At 40.9% G+C, this 15,973-nt stretch overlaps 1 protein-coding gene across 5 annotated transcripts in view; it reads left to right on the top strand.

Moving 5' to 3' along the window:
* The window catches only part of LOC141799569 (synaptotagmin-2-like), a 72,171-nt gene that overhangs the window by 30,446 nt on the left and 25,752 nt on the right, over positions 1-15,973 (top strand). For 3 of the 5 annotated variants that reach the window (XM_074681841.1, XM_074681844.1, XM_074681840.1), the window contains exon 3: positions 2,224-2,291. The exons of 1 other annotated variant lie outside the window; for it this stretch is intronic. The gene's annotated coding sequence lies outside the window, so the exon portion shown is untranslated. Of the gene's footprint in view, positions 1-2,223; positions 2,292-9,166; positions 9,342-15,973 lie in introns of those variants that run through there. One more of the 5 variants, XM_074681843.1, reaches the window with a different exon arrangement.

The raw sequence follows: 15,973 nt of genomic DNA, 5'->3' as shown, positions 1-15,973 counted from the left end.
CATTATTGCTTTGAGTGAGATGAGGTGATTGACTCGTCTTGATTGACTCTCATATCCTCAGTCTCATATCAGCAGTTATTTGTTGAGCAAAAGCACTTGAAAAGGCAGGGGGTAACAACACACCTGACCCTATCAGAGGTTAAAAAAACATCAGCTTCTAGCAGCACTTGTAAGGCTCAGTAATTAGCACATTGTGTCTCCTCTTTCACTGACAACCTCATGGTGTCAGCAAGACCACAGGAAGCCTCTGCATCCTGCCAAGAAATAGCACGGCGCATCACCCTCGGACACTAGCATTTTACACTCTTGTTTGCATCTGTCACAGTGAAAGTGGAAAGAAAACAAGCAGGTATTAAAAGTAACATCTGACTTTGACCATATCTGTATCCAGTCTGTCTCCACTCTTCCCTCAACTGTCAACCCAAACTCATTGTGTTTTCAGGAACTGGACTACAGGACAGCTAGGGTCACGACAACTTGGATTTCCTGTGTTTTCTTTCACAATGATAAGCCTCTGCTCATTCATGTTGTCTTTTATTGGCCTCTAAAAACCTCTAACCTGTTGACTCCAGACCTGGCTCCAGGGAATATGTCAGTTTGTTTTTGTAGTGAAGTGAAATACAATCTGGTGTCATTAGATATGTTTTTTTGTTTTGGTACTTTATTTCCTTACTTAGAATGACTGAAAGACAGTTGAAAAAAAAGCTTAACCAGTGGAAAGTAAAATATTGACTTGAATTAAAACCTATTAGCTCTGAGACAGACTGGACACAGATGTATTGTTTTAAGACGTTGAAGATAATGTATAGTGAGCAGGTGGTGGTGTGAATAGAAACATGACAGGGTGAGCAGGACAACTTGAAGCAGCATTTCAAAGATGCACACTGACTGGTTTGCAGTACAGGAATGGAAACTGCAATGCTTAAATGTTGTTTATGCTTCTTGAGAATACTGACAGAAACATCCTTTAATTGCCACACTGTTTACCAAATTGATGTAAAAACCAATGGAAGTGAAAACACACACATATCTGCACCCAAACATCAACAAGTACAGGTGGAATGTATCTGGCTCCTTTATATAGATTTATTTGATATGAAATGTTTCAGGTGGTTCTTAGTATCGCCTCTAATACTGAAAATTAATTACAATTGTTCAAGGATTTCGACCAATCAGAATCAAATATTTCACAGAGAATGTAATAGCTTAGATACAACAGGTTATTTAGCATTTAAAGTGTCACTAGATACCACATACATGCCCTGTAACTGTTAGTAAAGAGGCCCGAAGCTTGCCTCTTGAGTTAGCATTTCCAATATGGCTTCTGTGGACAATCAGCCTTATTTCACTCTTGCAAAAACAGATGGGTGACATCACCGAGACTATGTCCATGTATTATACAGTCTATGGTTTTGAGTCTGTGCTTTCATAGGCTGACCCAGTGGTTGCACTCCCTTGGCTTTACAGGCCAAGGAGTTTTTGTGGTTCATTGAGGTTTTTGAGTATTTCTATTTGGTGGCATTCTGTTGGCTTCTTTAGTGCCCCATTAGTGCCTTAATGTGATGAAATATTTACAAATTCGTATACACTGTCTTAATCTCATGAGGGTGGGTTCAATATGAGTGACTAAATCTCTGATACTTCAGGGTTTTATTAGTTGAACTTACAGCTTTTCAAACTCAGTGAAGAGGTGGAGAAAGCTACTTAAGGTTGAGCTTCTTGATTTACAGCCACTTTTCAAAAAGACATTCATTACAGCAGTACTAAGGTGATGACAATAAATGAATTCAATAGCTGGCGAACCATGGTGTGCAACGGAAAGCTGTCAGTGATAATTAATTCATCCTGCAGCTTTGTGGATCAAAACGGATGGCCTTGGGCGTATATCAGCTTGTTTATGTGAGAGGGAGACAGCTATCAATATTCCTCTCCTGACTCTAAATCACTGTTTTGGTTGCAGTGTTGTGTAGCGTTCCAAACAAAAGTTCTTTTATCATCAGTTTGATGCACGTGCAGTGATGGCATGGATTATCTTGAAATGATACATACACCAGTTTAACAGCCAGTCACACATGCTTTTGCATTACAAGGCAAATTTGGCAAATATTGTACAGGGAATTCAATTCAATCTACAATGAAGCTTTCCAAAAACTGCTATGTAGATTATTTTTTGCTGAAAGAAGGAGCTTTAGCCCTTTTAACACAGCTTTCTTTCTCTTTCAGGGGTTTCTATCTGACGACATCCTCACTGTGATTACCTCCAAACACATCTCACGATCCAAGATTTGGCTGTAAGTATCTTATTATACCCATGAAGATATCATGTGCGTGGCTCTGAGCCAATGCTGTGAACTTTAAGGTTGTGAGATAAAGAGAGAAGGAGAAAGAGGGTGGTGATAAAGGGAGAAGGAGGGGGAGGAGATTCTCCACTTCATCAGAGCAGTCCGGTGTCATTGCAGTGACCGTCCTCTTTAGAGGAGACAGATCACTGCACATTCTGAGATGCCTCCATCCTCTGCAGCTCCCCTCTTAGAAATATCATCCATTCCTTGTCATTGGAGAAATGTGGCCCTGCCTCTGCTCCCTTACTGTCCACTGACGGCATGGCCCAGATGGCGGCCTCTGTATGGCTGGATGCTCTCTGAAACTGTCCGCTAATAGAAGACTCTGATGAGCTGTGGGGCAAAGAGAGGGAGATTATGTTTATTATCATTAATCGCTTGTTAGATATGGATTGTTCTGTAGTTATTTACACTTCATGCCGGTAATTTCAGAAGAATATTCATGAACTCATCATAGAATCTGAGAATGAAATCAGTGTGCGTAAATAGATTGATGTCTCGTGTAATCACATGTTTAGACTCCACTAGATGTCAGCATGAAACGTGTGTGTTGGGTTTCCCAACACCCCCATCTGTTCCTAGAAAAGCTCAGCCTGTGCCAGGGAGGAGGGAGCCCACTGCAGTGTGCAGCGAGCCTGGAAGGCGTGGTGAGGATGAAGGTGCAGCCCACTGTGAACAAGCATGATTTACTGTAGGATTGGCTCCTTGTGCGCCCGTCTCCATCATACCTTGTACACTCCAGCACTCAGCTGATTAATCAGAGTCATTTCCATGAGTGATGGAAGCTGCGGTGCCTCAAGGGCTACAGAAAGCTAATAAAACCTCAGCGGACAATAGCCACACCTGGAAGGACGGGTGCTGGACGCTGCTTTCACTCTGGCTCTGTTTCTAAAGCCATCTGCCGTGATTCAGCTCACAGTGCCCTGTGTCAGCCTCATTGTTATTAACATTGATCAGCTCAGCACCTACAGAATGAGGATCCATACCCTGGGGACCAATGGGGGACAATTAGTGGTTTGAATATGCTGCATCAGAGGTTGAAGCTTTCAAAAAGTGCATGGTGATAGGTCGGGAAGGCACATAGATTCATCGTTATCACTGTCTCCGGAGCAAGGCACCTCTCATGACTAAATATTTGAGAATGTTAACACTTTCAACAGCAGATCAGAAGCAATGTATTTGCAACTGAGTTTATGGCCAGTGACTCATGACAGAAGTATTCAGCAGCTAATGTTCCCCTGTGTTTAGCAGCTGGGGGCTAACTGTGTCTGTTTGGTGCTGAGCTGGTTCTGCACAGTGACTTTTCAAATCTTTGTCACTCAAACCATCTGATTGCTACTCTGGAAAATTGATGTTATGAGTGCAAATAAAATACAGACACTAAGACAATACTCTGAAGGACACTCGAGTGGGCTTCAAGTTTCAACAGATTCAGAGGAAAAGTCCTCTGTTAGTTTGTCAGTAAGAAAAATGTCATGTCAAAACAAGAAATACTGATCTGCTGAAAGTACAGAATATGTAATCTCAAAGCCTCTGTAAGAACTATCTGAAATCTGCAGTGTTCCACCAGCATAAAGACTCCATGAGCCTCATCGCCCACTGTTGCATGGACGTGACTTGCAAAGGCGTGAGGTTTTGTTTTAGAAGCAGTTAAATGGAAAGCAGTTTTTCTTTTGAACTCTACTTCTCTTTGTTTATGACAACTTTTTAGACAATGCAAAGGGACAAGGTAATGTATTTATTTTTGGAGTTTTTATGTGGAAATGTGCTATTGTTTGGAAAACTTTGAATAGCGTAGTTTAGAGAACAGAAGGTGAGCAGACTATCTGTTAAGTGTTGGGGAAAATGGGAGTACTAACACTTTTATTGCTTTTCAATTATTGGAAATCTAATTAATGTCTTTTTCAAACGTTACAATGCCATCACTGATACCAACAGTAAAATGTGGCATGGTACTATGCACTGATATCCTACCTGGCCCATTAAGCCAGGTGTAGGACAGGAGCTTCCTGATTTTCCTTCTTTGGTTTGGGGTTGCAGACATATAAGTAATGATGACTGGCTTAAGACAGGTTACAGTATCATGATAAGCCAGAGTACCAGAGTTCAGGTAGATGGGTGTTGTTGTTTCAAACCTTGACACACTGCAAACAGCAGCACAAGAGAACTAGACGCAGCACATGTGAGATCGGAGTGGTCTGTGGGGTTAAAACTGGGGTTTTCAAGATGGAAGTACAGGCACTACTTTAACATCATTGATGTAAAAGGCAAGAACAAATATGTGAATTATGTTCCAGAACAAATACTGCCCAAAAACCTGAATTCTTTTAAATTATTGATGGTTTTTCAAAACAATAACACAATAATGACGTTCCCTGGTAACTAGTTATATTTATGAAGAAGTATTCATTCATTCATTTTCTGAACCGCTTATCCTGTCCAGGGTCACATGTGGCTGGAGCCTATCCCAGCTGTCATTGGGCAAGAGGCAGGGTACACCCTGGACTGGGCGCCAGTCAATGACAGGGCTAACACAGAGACAAACAACCATTCAGGCACACACTCACACCTAAGGACAATTTAGAGCGACCAATTGACCTGATGAGAATGTTTTTGGACTGTGGAAGGAAACCAGAGGATCCAGAGAGAACCCATGCATGCACGAGGAGAAGCTGGGAATCAAACTTGTGACCTTCTTGCTGTTAGGCTGCAGCGCTAACCGATGCACCACCATGCAGCCCATGAAGGAGTATTTCTGTTACTAATTTTATTACTTGTTTGGGAAAGTAACAAGCAACTATAACTAGTTACTTTTTTATATTGACTTTCCCAACACTGCCAACTACAAGCTCACCAAGCAGAGCAGACATAACCTCACTCTTCCTTTTATTGAAAGACTCTCAAGTTTGAACAGACCACTGCAGAATAACTACTGCATGTGGCTTGGAATCAACATTACCACAAACAGCTTAACCTGTGTTTTAGCGCTTGTTCTATCACTCTCCTGTTTAGCTTTCTTCTGTTCTTCTGTATTTTCTTGTGGAAATTCTTTTCTTCAAGAAAAAGGACAGAGTTTGCTTCTCACTTGGTTAACTCACTTCTTTCTGTGAAACTTTGACAGCTGGCGTAGTATCATGACAGGGACTGTCAGTCTATGTGCTGTAAATTGAAGTCCGACCTGACCACAGATACTTAAAAATGGTGTTTAGAAATAACTGATTTTGGCTCAGATAATCTTATTTTGAATTTTGAATCATGGATATGACCAGGCACATAATAGAAGTGACACTTTTAAAATTCAAATTATTATTTATCATGCATTAAAAATTGTTAATTAATATGCCTATCACAATCCTCAAAAGCTGAAGGTAACATCTTCCAACTGCTTTCTCTCAAACGGTCCAATTAATAATTAGTTGTCACACATTTTTCGAGAGGACCTGCAAATGTTTCACATTGTGCTTCTATCTGCACTTATTTCACCACACAAGACTTGGTGAAGACATTTATCCTATGAAAGTGTCCCTCTTTGTAGAAATTCCCTGTACAGTCTATAAAAGTTCAATTTCGATGGTCACAAAAGAAGGTATTGCCCTCGCAGATGAGTTTTCATTTGTAGTACAATCTGCAGTTGTTACCACACAGATAGTTTCTGAACAGCAGTGTGGAGACATGTTATGGAATGGTTTCTCTCTTTCTCTTTCTCTCTCAGATCTAAAATAGGCCAACACAATAAAACACAAAGAATATCATTGTTGCACCTCCTCGCATCTGCAGCACCACATCCCAGTATAGACACAGACCCAGATTTAATCCCTGACAACCAGCCACAGCGTTTCATATTTCTTACTCACACATGAAGATCAGTGCTTTCTAGCTTCATATTTAGGCTATAAATCTTTTAACTTCACATGATAAAACAAACACAAGATGTTGTGTGATGGTGCACGTGTTCTGTATTCCTCAGCTCTCCAGTCATCTTTCCTACTTCCTTTTTTCCCTGTTGAGGCTGTTAAATGTCTTTTTTTCTGCCCCTTGTTTAAACACAACCATGTGATTTAAATCAATACACAGAAAAACAAGAAGCATGACATGCGATTTTATAGAAGAGGCTGGGTTGGGCAATGCATCTTAATGGCTTCCTATAGTCATTGACTGCACGGCTTTAAAATGAGTCTTAAATCTCTGTGCAGTTAGTCTCCACCACACACACACACACACACACACACACACACACACACACACACACACACACACACACACTCACACATCTTATTAGATATGTATTCAGAGTTGCACTGCATTTCTCTGGAGTCTTGGCCTCTTTAGTTCAAAGTAAGGTCTGATGAGAGTTTTTTCTCAATGAAATTATTCTGATGATTACTAGATTATTAGCATATGTGTGTGATGTAACAGCAGTAGTCTGCGGTATAAAAATACTACTAAGAGGCATTCGTACTCTCGTCTGTTGATGCAAACCAGGATGTATCTGTGGCTCATGTCTCATGGGATATGTGCCAGTGTTGCTCACCATGGATTTACCCAGCATGCTATGAATCTCTGTTGGATCAATATCGCATTCCCACTCAGACACTGAATCAGACCCCGCCTGGGTTTGAGGGCACTGGGCTGTAAGAACCACGTGGAAAGGAGTTCAGGAAGAAATAGAAGCTTGGCAAGACCTAAATGTCATTCCACATTGTTGATGAGGAGGAAACAGAAACTATCAGGGTGAATTCAGTCAGTGGAAGGCTGCCATTTTACTCTCACCTTTCACAAAACAATATGGAGGCAGGAAGATGCAGGGGAAGGCTGGACCACAGTCCTCTCGATTTGATTTTCTGTGATCCTCAAGGTGTTGTTTGCAATATGATGGCTTTCCTTTACTTGTTATGAACAAGCTAACATAAAAATCAAAACTCATAATGAAGTGATTGTTCTAACAAGTGTTGAGTTTGATGCCAAAGCTGGGTTCAGATCCATACTCTGAGGTGCTGAGATGTCCCAAAAGCTTCTAAAACACATAAATGAGTCAGAGCGTCCCTATGGATGACTTTTATCTGTACAGCAGTGAGTTTTCTTCAAGAGAAGTCTGCATGTACTGTCAGTTTAGAGTAAAGTAATCTCTGCAAATAAAATGTGTGTCAGCCGGCAGGTGGAAATAGTCTCATAATTAAAAAGATCAAGGGGAACAAATGCACCACTTTCTCTTCTTTGAGTTATGTTTGGCTTAAGCTACAAGGTCCAGCTTCCAGAAATTTACTAGCATTTCCTCTAACCTCTCTCTCTACTCCCTATATTTCCTGTCCAATAAATGCAAATTGCCCCAAAAAGTTATGAAAAACAAGATGGATTTATGAATCAGTGTCCTCAGAAATTAAATGTGTTCTGGTAGGAAGAGGTCTAAGTATTGCAACTCATATATCTGCCTCTGTTTTCATGGGGTTTGTTATATACATGAGAAACCATAAAACACCCCCATCCCCTGTAGTAACATGGCTGCTCTAGAGTCATTTCTCCTTATGTGAGTGCCACTGAGACGGCTTTACCTCCCCTATAATTACCCGATCACTACTGATTCAAAACCAGCAGCCATACATTACTGTCCTGAACCACTGTGGGGGAAAAGTAATGCCACAGACAGAGAACAAATTACATTCTGCCTCCAGTAGTATGTTTTGAAATTACGAGAAGCCATCTCTCTCTCCTTTCCATTTTTGGCAGATTGAGACTTTATTGATTTTTTGTTCAAGCGCTCATTGCCGGCCAATAAGGAGGGTGATTCACTTAGGGGACCATGATAATTCTCGGTGACACACAGTAATACCCAAAGGGCTCCAAACTGTCTGGTCAAGGGTTGGTGTAAAGGGAAAGGGTGCGTCACATCATATCATTAAATGAACAGATTTAAGAGGAAGTAAGTTAAAGCGGGGTTGTGACACATTCTGAGCTGAAGGGGCTGGGTGGCTTTGCTGATTATAAAGCAATCTAAGTATTTCTCATAATTTTAAAAGCTGGTTGTGACTTTTAAACTTTTTCTTGTGATTTTTTTCCACATATAAAGCTGCCTTGGAAAGATAAACTGGTTTCCAAAGGCTTTTAAAACTCTAGAATATTATGTACATCTTAACACCCACATACAGCATGCCCTTCTTGCCTTTGTGCTGTTGTTCATGGATTAAAACCTTCCCTGATGGCAGTGGAAATGGTGCAATTCCAATGTCATAACTCGGATAAATGAATATAGATAGCATGAGCGAAAGAGGCTCAGCAGCAGACTTCTGCTGCGGTAAGCACACAGCAAATGACAGCTTGTCTTTGTCTTATTATCTAGAAGTCTCCTCTACAGTATGACATTTCTCTTCTATTTACTTATTCACATCCACTCCTCTTCTTCATGCGCTTGCAGATTTGTAATCATGGGGACACGTCTGAAGCTCAAAGGAGTCCCCAAGTGACAGGGCTGCAGCCTGAGCAAGGGGTTGAGTGGGTGGGTGCCTGTAGGCTGGCGGTGGAACATATGGATGCTTTTGGATTGCCCCTCATGCGTTGGACCAGGGCACATATTGCTGCATAAGGCACCTTGTGAGCGGCATCACAAATCAGCCGGCTGAGTACTGAGGGGCTGTAGTGTAGGGGAAGAGATGGAAGAGCGAGAGAAAACGAAAGGGGGGAGGAAAGGAGAGGGGAGGGGAGGGGGATCCGTTCAGTGGCAGAGATAGAAAGAGTGGAGAGAGAGGAGGAGGAGGGGATTGAGAGAAACAGAGGTGGGGGTAGTCACCGACAGAATGAGTGAGCATGTGTGTGTGTGTGTGCATGTGTATGGGAGAACAAGTAGTGCTGCAGTGGAAACAGTGCGTAGAGGACTGCAGTTTCTGGTGCTGATGGGAGAGCGGTCTAGGGACGTTAAAAAGGCTTTGTAACAGTACTCTCAATGCCTGTTTGGTGAATGGGTTAGCCTGTTGTGGACAGCAGGATTACGGAAATACAGTAGTGCTGGTAAGGGTGTATTTTAACTCTCTTCTCAACGTTGCTTCTACACTTCCTTTGAGGTCTGGAGTTACAGGCATCTGAAGCTGGGGGTTGCTGCAGTATCTGAGTGTTTTACAGGCTGTATCTGCTTTCCTATTCCAGTCGCTGTGTGCATGTTACTTCCTGATGCATGCGCTCCAAAACTTTCATAATTCATTGTGAGGGGAATACAGAACATCCTCTGGGTCTGAATCTTCCCCAGCATGTCCAGCGATGGATCTTTTCTCCGTGCAATATGTGTGCAATCTGTTGTGGTTCCACATCAGGCTCTGTTTGCAGCTCTGGATCTAGATTATTCTCATTGATCATGCCTCATTTAGCTTTGCCTGGTGGGTGTAGTACCTCTTTCCTGGAGAGTGTCCAGGAGGCTGCCCTGCTGACAGATGCTTTGCTTACCCCTCCAGCCACACCAGCATCTCTCACGACTTCCCTGAGCACTGAAAAAAACAAACAAACAAGTGAAGCTAAAAAAAGAAGACACCTCAGGTCTGCATCTGCATTAAAACAAAGCAGACTCAAGGCAGGGTGCTCTTTACCATTTCAGAGCGAGGAGTCAGACATAAAAAGGGGATGACAGTTGTGCTGAGGAGTATACAGAGGAGAGGGTGGGGATTTTTTCTAAAGTGCTGCAGGATGCTTTTTTTCTGCTGTCTCTCATGGGACATACAGCACGGGCAGCACCGAGGTGACAGTACCAAGGACAAAACCTATCCCAGGCTGCTTGTACTTCTTTAACACCTAATTCTGACACCTGCATGTCTGCAGCAGGCTCTTTATTAGAGTTTTCACTAGATCCAACACAAATCTAATTCATTACAACAAACTTATTGTGAAATGAAAGGGTTTTATTTTGAACTGTTATTAGAAAAGGGAGGATTTTATGCTCTTGTGAATCTCTCTGAGTACAAACATCCAAATATTACAAGTTTTCCCATCATGCTCTAAGAGAATTATTTATTATTCAGTGCTCACAAAGCTGCAAGTCCTGAAGTAACATCCTGAAATATCAACCTGATTTTTTCCCACTCCCTGAAGTCTCTGGTGTTGCAATTATCAGACAGTCAATGGTTTCTATTTGGAGAGGTCACATGATCACTCAGGTTTCAGGAGAGTAGTACACAAACCAGCATACATGCTCACTCCTCCAATATCCTTGACTATTTTGTTAGTGAGCATGCTCTGAAGGTTTCTCTTTCCATCAGGCAGTGAAACATTCAGGCAGGCTCATTAAGTCCGTACCTCAGGCGGCCGCTCCTATTGGCTCCCACCCTGAGAAACACTCTCTGAATCTCTCATACATAACCAGAAAAATGAGAGGATGCTTTGAAGTTCACCAATCTTATTCCCCTTTTCTCTCCCTCTCTCTTTCTCTCTGCACTTCCTTCAAGAAGGCAGCTGGCACCCAAAGCTGGAACTGCTCAAACAGGAAGAGAAAGACAAGGGGCTTATCCTAACTATGAAGCCACCTAGAGTGATTTGCTTGAGTGGGTGTCCCCATCTTGCACCCATATCAGTCTTTTTTTCTACTTCCTGCTACATCATTCAGCTGAAGTAACTTCTCTCTGCTTTTATTTCAAAGTATTGCAGAAGCAGGAGCACGTTCACTAAGATAAAGCCACCCATGCTGGACTCAAAGAATGAGTCAGTGATTTTCCCTCAGACACATTCCTCAGTTGCTGTCAATTTCTCACTCCAGGTGAGAAGCTGAGCCTTCCCAGTCCTGGCCTCGGCCCACTTGATGGCTGTTTCCTGGCAGGCGGTGGCAAAGAGCTTCAGCGTTAAACGTTCAGATGCTGTCACCAGTCACGACCTCCTGCCGGGCTGATGGCAGCGATTTCAGCACTCTTTAATCTTTAGAGGAAGAAAAATATGCCAATTTTTGTTGTGAGACCTCTGGCAGCAATTTTTTCTCCACTTGGATGAGAGGATGTGTGACGGTCAGAGGGAGTTTAACACGGAGCAGGATACCACTTTTCTGTGGAGAGTGAGAGAAATTAATTTCAGTTTGTTTCATCATACTGAGGTGTTTGTGTAACACATTGAATGTTGGTGTCAAATCTTTGACTTCACGCTTAGAAAGTAACACAAATACACAGTCGTTAGTTTCAAGTGATTTCTCCGTTCTTCATTTATGTAAGGTTGTTTGAGGTACTTGCCAATAAACCCTCAGTATGACATTTTTCATTGGGCGGAGTCTTTCAGACCTTTTAACCAGCACTACTGAGCAAGTTGTTTTTGTCTTGTCTTGGACAATGGAGGACAATAACACGGTCTCTCTGAATATGTGAGGTCACTTACCCTCCGGGACCAAGAGTGTGACTTGAATAATTCAACACTGACAAACAGGAGCAGAACGGCTGACCCTAACACCCAGTGGATTGGTGTTTCAACAAGACCCTATGTAAAGTAAAGATGAATTGAGGTCATATAGGTCCTTATTTGTCTCCATTTTTGTGAATGATAACGTATGTGCTACTGAAGTCAACTTAAAGGAAAAATTGAAATATTCCTTATAGTGTCCTTAAAACTCAAAAACAAGGCAACTGGACAGTGGAGAGTTTAGGAAAACATTTCATATCTCATCCAAGAAGCTTCATCAGTTCCCTTCTTCTTGAATCTTTATGGATAATAGGCAAAACAATCTCCTCAACTCTACACAGTCGAGTTGGATTGTTTTTTGAGTCCTCAGATCAACAATGACCCAGATGAATGAGAATCTTCGTGGACATTCCTCTTAATGCCTCTCCAGTTTCTGATGACAGTGTAATGATAACCCTTGGTAGAAATGATTTCATCAATTCATACAACAGTAATTTTGTGCTATACAAGGCAGCATTTTGATGATTGCCTTTGTAGGGGCATTTCATTCTTATTCTCTTTTGAGACAATACTATAAATGTTTCTGTCCTAGCACCAAATAACACAGGACAATATGTTATGACTCCAACATACCCTTCCACCCTGCTCTGGTTTCCTCCAGCTAATACCGTGACATCATTGTGATGATGATCAGTCTTAAAAGGGTCTATAGTCTGTTACCGACAGGAATTGCCTGGTAGCTTGGCCCCTTTGTCAATAAATGGTCAGAGAACTAACATGGAAGCTAAGCTAATGGCCTCTACACGTGGAGTCAGTTTTGAAAAGCCAGTTAACTAGTTTTAAAAAATTCTGATACAAACATCAGTAAGGGTGAAAATGTGTGCTAAGTTAAGATTTTTTTTTTTAGCAAAATGAATATTCATGTTGGTATTTCTTAAAATTGGCTTTCTTAAGTGGCAGAATTAACTCAATCTGTTAGATTTTATAGCCTGCATTTCCTGTAAGTAATACTCTTAATTGAATTTAAATTAACAAAAAATAAATAGAATAGGCTAAGGAACTCTCATTTTAAAGGAATAGTTTTGTGTAAGGTTACTTATTCATGTTATGGCACAAAGTAAGATGAGCAGACTGCCACAACTCTGATAGATGTTCAACTATCAGGCAGCTAGGTTAGGTTAGCTTAGCTTAGCTTAGCTTAGCTTAGCTTAGCTTAGCTTAGCTTAGCTTAGCTTAGCTTAACCAGAAAGATTCAAATCAGCCAGCATGGCTCTGTTTAACTTGCATAAAAAAATATATATCAGGCACTCAAGCTTATAAATGAACATGTTTCATCTTATCTCAGCAACTTTCTGTTTACTGGTTGATTTACTGGTTGATTTTCTAGTCAGTAAACCTGTATCAACTTTAAACTTTCAAGATTCAATGTGTTGGTGGCTTTTTGTTACCTTTTGGTAGAAGAAGGCAAGCTGTTTCCCAAGTTTCATGTCTTTTGCTAAGACATGCTAACTGCTTGCAGCTTGATATTTAATAGAAGTCAATAGTTGTAGCCTAACTTAGTGTCACATGGAGAGCAGCAGTGAGGAAGTCTGCAGGAGTTGTTCCTTTAAATGAGGAAAAATAAAACCCCACATTTCTGCTACTGCAAAGCTTTTATCTAAACACATATAAGTTTTTTCTAACTGAAACAGAACCCAACTGAAAAAAATAAAGTCACCATATCATAGTTATCCGCTAATAACAGTTGCTTTGTAGGATTTAACTAACAGTATTTTAGGTGCCACTAAGTAATCTTCAGAGAAACTGATTTGTGTTTTTTCCAACCTTTCAACTTAGCCAGCATATCTGTTTCCAAACGCTTCTAATTCTCTTTGCTGAGTTAATTAGTCGCTGGCTGTATGTAGCTAGTGTGTTATAGTCAGATGGACAAATGGGTATTTTTGTATTTTTTGTTTGAATAAAACTTTCTGGTAAAAAGCCTGTCTCTAAATACATTATACAGTCTAGAGTGATGTTTTGGTAACTTGAGAAACATTTTTCAACTTTCTGAGTTGCTCTCTGCATATCTTCCTCTTTTTTAATGTCAGTGGCCTATCTGCTGTGCTGCAGAAGCCCTCTCCTCTTTCACATTTTCTCCTCTCAGCTTTACATGCAGATTGGGTCACTATCTGCGTGACAGAATGATTAATCGACCTATCAGGGGACAGGGAAAGGGGCTGTGCTGAAGGGGGGGAGAGGATGTATGGCAACTGGGTGTAAATGATCCCTGCAGCTCCTCGCTCTGCATTCAAACCCTGGCGCCTCCTTCTTCCCTTTACAGCATCCCCCCTGATAATAGCTGAGTCACATTCAGCTGCAGGTGAGAATGAGCATTGTTTTATCTACACAAGCAGGATTGTAAATGAGCCTCTCCGGACAGCCCTCTTGGGTTGGCGCACAATGAGGTGTATGAGGGAGAGGCTCCTCTCTGTGAGATGATGAGCGAGGCTTTTTGACATCCTTATCTCTGCAGCTGGCCTCAGATCAGCTGTGGCAACCAGCAGGATTTCCTGATGCACTCGTGATTAGTTGACATAAAGGTGTAATTGCCCCGTTGACATCTCTGATTGATGGTCACGGTCTTTCTTGAGGATGCTTGTATTGTGCATGTTTGTATTCAAAGCATTTGTGCAGCCTTGGGGCTAAACACAGGGGTCTGATACCTCTGTAGAGTTCCTGTCCTGGAAGGCTGCATAAGCAGTTCACCTTACTGTGCTAAAGTTGGTTTGCTAATGTCTAAAACTGTTGTATTTCTCCACTTTTTAGGGAGAACAAAACAGATCATTTTGTTATGATATTGGTCTTTTAAATGATTAATGACGATAGAGCCGTTTATACATTAGTGCCACCATTAACTGAAGACTAATTATAGTTTTAGGCTATCTGTCCCACTTTAATCCAAATAAAGTGACATACACATCTGTACAAGTGTGATAGTTGGCAGGATTGTTCTGTTAATTGAAGCCAGTGCCTTGTTAGTTGAATTAAATTGCTTAATTACTGTTTAAGTCACATAAAAACCCCCTGACAGTTGTTTGGCACGTTCCTATCGACGCATGGTGGCAGGATAACTGAAGGCTCTTGGTTCAGAGTTTCAGAATCTGGCTCCAGTGTGTGTTTTACACCATGAGCTGTGATTTTTGGAATTGCCAGGGCTTTTTGTCAGTGTCTTGGCTCTCCACCATAAAATGACAAAAGATGGAGTGTTTTTGTAGCCACAGAAGGCTACCTTGCAGATATACGTCCCTGCCAGACACTTGGCATTTATCTGACTGTGGAAGCCAGCTGGGATGAGTGCAGCTGCAGGACGGTGTGCTTACATTACAAGAACTTGATGAAGAAGAGAGTGGTTCATACATCAATGGGGGAGAAAAGGAGCAAGATGATGTAGCAGTTTGTTGATATGTTAACCAATGGGAATTTGTGCTGAGCTGGGAAAAAAAGCTGCTTTTCATTATTGTTCTTTTTTGTTGTGATGATTTAATTGTATCAGACAAAAAATTATAACAGTTCCTCTTATTTTTTTTTATTAAAAGCCTACACATCCTGACGTGAGACTTAATGTAATCTTCCATCACATACAGAGAAGAATAGTGGTAAAAAATAATGTAGAGAAGTAAAATACCATTTCAACTTACAGAAAAGAGGTAAAAACAAAGTCCTCAAACCATGGCAGGAGTAATCTTTTAAGGCATAAAAAGTCGATATCACAGACATATCATGGAAATACAAAGTAGTGCTAGCAGCAGCTAGCATTAGCACAAAAAAACAAGTATAGCACTGATTTACACCCACCTTCCTTCATACTTTTAGTTTTTAGTCTTTATGTCGATCTCACACTGTAAAATATTTATCAGCACAAAAGTGGACAAAAACAAGCAGCCTCATAGTGTACATGAATAATAGGGCTGGGACAATATGCTATTCTCATGATTCGATTCTATTACGTTTTTTGGGGTGCTGATTCAAGTTAGATTGCGATTCTTTGATATTTACAATTTTTGCAATTTTAAGTTTGCTTTTTTAACACCAGACCATGTGAAAAAGATAAATGATAAAGTCTGGAGCCATATTTTCCCTAAAAACATTTACCCTCTGCTGGAGAAAAGTGGTAAATTTTTTCTAATTAAGTTTATAAACATAGACTGATATGAAGAATTTGAATTTGAAATTTAAAAAAAAAACAAAACTTTTTTTTCTAAAAGAATCTCAATTTTGATATTGTCCAACAAAAAATCCAA

This window comes from Halichoeres trimaculatus, unplaced genomic scaffold, assembly GCF_033239565.1.
Source record: "Halichoeres trimaculatus isolate MK-OKI-2021-1 unplaced genomic scaffold, fHalTri1.1 fHalTri1_scaffold_11, whole genome shotgun sequence".
Classification (NCBI taxonomy): Eukaryota; Metazoa; Chordata; class Actinopteri; order Labriformes; family Labridae; genus Halichoeres; species Halichoeres trimaculatus.
This window is presented reverse-complemented; position numbering and strand designations above follow the sequence as displayed.